General features: G+C 46.7%; 1 protein-coding gene across 5 annotated transcripts in view; it reads left to right on the top strand.

Moving 5' to 3' along the window:
- The window catches only part of TNK2 (tyrosine kinase non receptor 2), a 49,273-nt gene continuing 43,273 nt past the window's right edge, over positions 1–6,000 (top strand). Inside the window, exons 1-2 of one of the 5 annotated variants that reach the window (XM_064295430.1) lie at positions 1–128; positions 467–854. The gene's annotated coding sequence lies outside the window, so the exon portion shown is untranslated. Of the gene's footprint in view, positions 129–239; positions 855–6,000 lie in introns of all 5 variants that reach the window. The other 4 variants (XM_064295528.1, XM_064295332.1, XM_064295384.1 and 1 more) reach the window with 4 other exon arrangements.

Below are 6,000 nucleotides of genomic sequence, written 5' to 3'. Positions count from 1 at the left end.
GCGGAAGAGCGCTGTGAACCGGGGTGAGTTGGAAACCACTGCCCGACGGCAGGCTCTGGCCTGCAGGATCCTCTTCTGCCACCTCCGCCTGCGCATCGTCAAAGCCGTGTCTGCAGGGAAGGCGGCAGGTAAGGAAGCCCAGTTGTGGTCTCAGCTGGAGTTGGTGTGAGTTATTTTGAAGCAGAGGGCTATGGTTACAAGTGGTCTCCTAACTGCCCTAGTTCTCTTCCGTTTTTCAGCCTGGGGAGGGAGGAGACAGTGCAGTCTTTAACAGCGAGACAGGACCTCCCCCCGCCCCCCAACGGTGCTGTGTGTGCCAACTGCAGTGATGGGGTATCTCCGTAGCGTCTAGACTGGAGGCGAGACTGCCTGGGTGGCTGCCAGGCATGGGCAGAGGGAAGAGACGGGCAACCCATGGCTGGAGTTACAGGGAAGGTGGTCGCCCTTCACTTGTCTGCCCCTGCAGATAGGGGATACGGGTGCCTCCATCCCATACCTGGAATGGTGCAACCGGCACAGGCTGCCTCAAACCTTCAAAACATTTTCCAGAAAAGGAAACAGCGTGAATTCACAGGACTTGCTCAGAGACCTTATCAAGTACCCTGTTGGCCACGTGAGCTGAGATGTGACTGTGGCAGCAAGTGGCTTGGGCACGAGCCTGACATGCTCCTTGCCACACCTTCTTGTCACAGCTGATTTATGCCGAGGGCCCTGAGCCAAGGATGAATAGTGGGCAGAAGGTGGAGAGCTGCCTGTGAAGCAGCTCGGACCCCAACCTGAAACCTGTGCTTGGGACTCTGGACTTCTGCTGTGGCGGAGCCCTGGCCTGTGCCCCGCCCTGTGGAGGTGGTCAGGTGGGCAGTGATGACATTACAGGTTCTGTACCACCCAGGGCCAGCTCCCAGTCTAGCCTAGAGGTGGGCTTGGTGGGGGACTAGATTTGACTTCCTGTTGATTTCTTTATGGCCTAGACGCCTGGCCCACTCCTCATTTCTGGCCCAGGAAGGCTTGGTGGGCCACCTTATGGTCCTCAGCCTCCTGGCTGCTCACAGCTCCCTGGCACTATCTGGGTTCTTGCCTCCCTAGAGTGAGGCAAGGGTGAGGGTGTGTTGGCAGAGTTACTCCCTGCTTCAGGCCCCTGCCTGGGACCCATCTCTGCCCCAGCCGCACATATGGCTCTGAGTCAGGTGGCCCCTGGATGCCTGCCCCACATCAGTCTGGGTGGGGACACTGCTCCCTTGTGGGGGCAGGCCAACTGGCGTGGTGGCATCCTTAGTAGGTAGCTGCTGGGACTGTGCCGGATGAGCCGGTTAGCCTGCTCCTCATGCAAACCTGTCTGTTTGCGCTGCCCCACGCCTGACACGGTGCCACCCCAGGCACTGGTACACAGGAAGTTCAGCTGCTGTGTTCGTGGCCTGGGCCCTGAGTCTTCCAAGGTGGATAGAGTGCAGCGGCTTGTCTGTTCTAACCATGCAGACACAAGCATACTCCTTCACCCACTTGTTCCAGGTCAGCTTTTCTGAGGGCTTGGCATCTGACAGATTCGGGTTTAGGTCTGGGTTTACCACTTCTTAGCTGTGTAACCTCTCTGGCAAGATAATGTTTTTTGGGCCTCAGTTTTCTTGTCTGTGAAATGGAGCGAACACTCCTACCTGTCTCACAGGGCTGTTGGAAGGATTAACGCATACGGAGCCCTTGGCACTGTGCCTGCAGCACGGCAGGTGCTAGCTGAAAACCAAGAAAAAACCAAACCCACTGTCGATTCCATTCTGACTCATAGCGACCCTTTAGGGCAGAGGGATACTGCCCCATAGGGTTTCCTAGGAGTGCCTGGTAGATTTGAACTGCCCACCTTATGGTAGCTGGCTCGGTAGCTCCTTTTATTTCATTCTCTGGGCCTAGGCTCAGAGCTAGGGAAGGCTCTTTCTCCTGGTAAGGACCTGCAGTGTGATGGGCCAGGGCTTTTCCTAGAGTGTCCTGAGTGCATTGAGGTCAGACCCTTTTCCACAGCCTGGTGCCCACCTCCCCAGCAGCGCTGGCTGGCAGATGTTGGGGAGGAGGGGTCAGTGCTCCCAGACCTCTGACCCCTAAACCTACAATTATCCCTGTGCTTACCCTGGAAGTTGATTTTTTTTTTTTAATAATAGCTTTATTGAGGTATAATTGACACGGTAAATGGAACATACTTAAAATACACGATTCAGTAAGTTTTAATGTATGGATTTATCTGCAGAACCATTATCACAGTCAAGATAATGGGCATATCTATCATTCCCAAACCCCCAAATATTTCCTTGTGCCCCTTGGTTATCCTCCATCTGCCCCTCCTCAGCCATCCCCCACCCCCCAGGGAACAGATAGACTGCTTTCTGTAACTGTACGTTGGTTTGCACTTCCTAGAATTATATGTAAATGGAGTCCTATGTACTCTTTTTTTGTCTGACTGCTTTCACTCAGTATACTCATTTTGAGATTTCTCCATGTCATTGATATATCAACAATTCATTTCTTTTTGTTACTGAGTAGTAGTCCATTTTATCCATATGTCAGAATTTGTTTGTCCAGTCACTTGTTAATAGATTTTTGGGTCGTTTCCTGTTTTGGGTTACTGTAAATAAAGCTGCTGTGAACGATGGTGTAACTCTGTGTGTGAACGTAATGCTTTGGTTTCTCTTGGGTAATCCTTAGGACTGGAACGGCTGAATCATCGGGTAGGTGTTCGTTTAACGTTTAAGAAACAGACTGTTTTCCAAAGTGGTTGTGTCATTTTACATACCCACCAGCAGTGTATGAGAGTTCGTTCTAGTTCCTCCACATCCTTGTCAACACTTGATATGGTCTGTCTTTAATTTTAGACACTGTAATAGGTCTGTTTCTGTACTGGTATATCATTGTGCGTTTCCCTGGTGACTGAAGTTGCGCATCTTTTCATGTGCTTCTTTACATCTGTGTGTTTTTGGTGAAGTGTCTATTCAAATATTTACCCTTTCTTTTGGGGAGGGGTGTTTTTTTTTTTTTTATATTGAGTTTTGAGAGTTCTTTATTCTGCATACAAGCATTTTTATCAGATACATGATTTGCAGATATTCCAGTCTGTGACTTGCTTTTTCATTCTGCTATCTTTTGAGGAGCAAACAAACAAAAAAAACCAAACCTGTTGCCATTGTGTCAGTTCCGACTCATAGCGACAGAAGTTTTAAATTTTAATGAAGTGCAGTTTATTCTTTTTATGTATTGTGTTATTGGTGTTGTGTGTAAGAAATATTCGCTTAACCCAAAGCGACAATGGTTTTCTCCTGTGTTTTTTCTTGAAGTTTCATAGTTGTGGGTTTTACATTTAGGGCTGTGATCCATTTTGCATTGATTTTTGTATATGGTGCAAGGTATGAATCAAAGTTTATTTTTTTGCATATGGATATCCACTTGTTCCTGAATATATAAATCAATGTGGGGAAAAATGACATCTTTTTTTTTTTTTTGTAATTCATTTTTTTGTTGTTACTGAGAGTTGGCATCTTAACAATATTGAGTCTTTTGACTGATTAACAAGGTATACTTATTTAGGTTTTCTTTAATTTGTCTCTGCAGTATTTTGTAGTTTTCAGTGTACAGGTCTTTCACATCTTTTGTCAGATACATTCTTAATTATTACATATGTTTGATGCTGTTATAAATATCTTTGTGGGTTTTTTATGTTATAGTTTTTAAAATATTTCCAGTTGCTTGTTGCTAATATATAGAAATACAATTGATTTTTGTATATTGATCTTTAATCTTGTGCCCTTGCTGAACTGACATTAGTTCTGGTAGCTTTTTTGTAGCTTCTGTAGGATTTTCTACATACCATGTCATCTGGTAATAATGACAGTTTTACTGCTTCCTTTCTGATTTTTATGCTTGTGACTTCTTCTTCTTGCCTGTTTGCATTGGCCAGACCCTCTGGTATAAATGTTGAACTGAAGAACAGATGGCCTGTTCCTGATCTTCAGGGGAAGCATTCAGTCTTTTGCCACTAAGTGCGATGCTCGCTGTAGGTTTTTTATATATGCTCTTTATCAGATTGAAGAGGTTCCCTTCTGTTTTTACTTTGCTGAGAGTTTTAATCAGCAATGGATGTTGGATTTTTAATAAATGCTTTTTCTGTGAATTACACTGATTGATTTTTCAGATCTTAAACCAACCTTGCATTTCTGGGACAAACTCTACTCTGGTCTTCAATCTCACTAATTCTGACTTCCATTTCCTCAATTCTGCTCCTCTGACTTTCTGTTGAGTTGTCTTATTCTGAAATTTTACTGTTAATGTTCTGAATTTCTGTTTGCTGTTTCTGTGGATTCTTGCCTACTGTTAAATTTGTGATTACTCTCTTGAATAACCGTCCTAATTTCCTCTGCTGCTTTATCTGTGTGTTCATTGGCTTGTTCTGCGTTTTTGTTTGATCTCCTTCCTGATCTCTTGAAGAGTTCTGTATATTAATCTTTTGTATTCTACCTCTGGGAATTCCAGGAATATCTCTTCCTCCAGAAGATCCCTTGATTCTTTGTCTTGGGAGTTTGTTGAAGTGATCATTATCTGCTTCTTTATGTGATTGGATATTGATTGTTGTCTCCAAGCCATCTACAAGTTATTGTTTTAATTTGTTTTATGTTTGCTTACTGTGTCCTAGCTTCATGCATTGTTTTGTTTTGATATGCTCAGATAGACTGTTCGAGTGATCTGGTTTGATTATTGGTACCTTTGAAGCTCTAACTTCCTGTCATCAGATGGCTAGAGCTGTTACCAGGTATAAGAGTCCAGGAGTCCATCCCCTTTCTTGTATGGACTCAGCTCAGGTGTCCAGGTAGTCGATCACCTAGTGTGTGGTGCAGGCTCTCACCTACAGTCTTAGACAAGCAGGGGTGATTGGTATAGGCTCAGGTATCTGGCTGCAGCAGGGGATCACGCTCTGAGCAAGGCAGGGGGCTAATAACCGTTCCCTGAGTATCTGTGAGAAAAGTGCCTCCCTGTTCCCTAGAGCGCACAGGTGGGTGGGCTCTGCAGCTGGACCGTGGGCACCCAGTGCTTTTTGCTGTAAGGACTGGGAGGCACCACTTATCCTTGGACCCCTGTCACAAGTGGCTAGGTGGCATGGGTGGAGCCACCAGTCCTCAGACCCCTGATGTGGGTAGTGAGGACCCTGCTTAAGAGGTAGAGCAGTGTCAAATGTCAAAAACCCTCCTCTCCACCACACAGCTAAAACAGTTGAAGTCAGATGTCAGGCACATACACTGTTGCACTGTGCCAGTGAGGGGCTCGGCTGCTGAAATGGGCCCACACAGGTCCATGCATGGGTGAAAGGCATTCAGAGTCTATGGACCGCTTGTGCCCAGGTAAAGGAGCCACTTTCTGCCCTGAGTTCCCAGCTTAGGGGAGCTGGTAGATTATTTTTTCTCCCATTTGTTAATTTGTTCCTTCTCCAAGGCCAGGAGAATGGCTTAGGGCACGTACCAGGACCTATCTCAGGCCCAGGGAAAGCGAGCACCACTGAAGCCGGCTTGGGAGCTGGAGCAGAGGGAAGAGGCACCAGATAAATGGGAGAGAGTTCTTTTGCAAGGAGTGCTTTTTGGTCCGCCTGGTAAATTAGATGCAAGTACTTATCTCTTGCGGAGAGTGCCATTCTTCACCGATTCAGAGGTGTGAGTAGACTCTGTACCGCTTGCTCTCACTGAGGAAACCATGTCCTGAATGCCACCACCAGCCCCGCTGTGCTTGCGCCAGGGGATTGGGCCTGTGGGGTGCTGGTTCCACCGAGTTAGGTCCAGCAACCCCTCGCTGCTGCTGAGCCATCCCTCCCACCCCCTGCTGCTCTGTCTGATTTCTTGACTTTGTGTTTCATGTTCAGGGCTCCTAGCTTGTCATATATGTAATTGATTCACCTGTTTTTTTAGGTCTTTGTTGTAAGAGGGACCAGCGGAAGCATCTGACTACTCCATCATCTTGGCCCTGCATCTCTGCTTTGGT

This window comes from Loxodonta africana, chromosome 1 (genome assembly GCF_030014295.1).
Source record: "Loxodonta africana isolate mLoxAfr1 chromosome 1, mLoxAfr1.hap2, whole genome shotgun sequence".
NCBI classification, from domain to species: Eukaryota; Metazoa; Chordata; class Mammalia; order Proboscidea; family Elephantidae; genus Loxodonta; species Loxodonta africana.
This window is presented reverse-complemented; position numbering and strand designations above follow the sequence as displayed.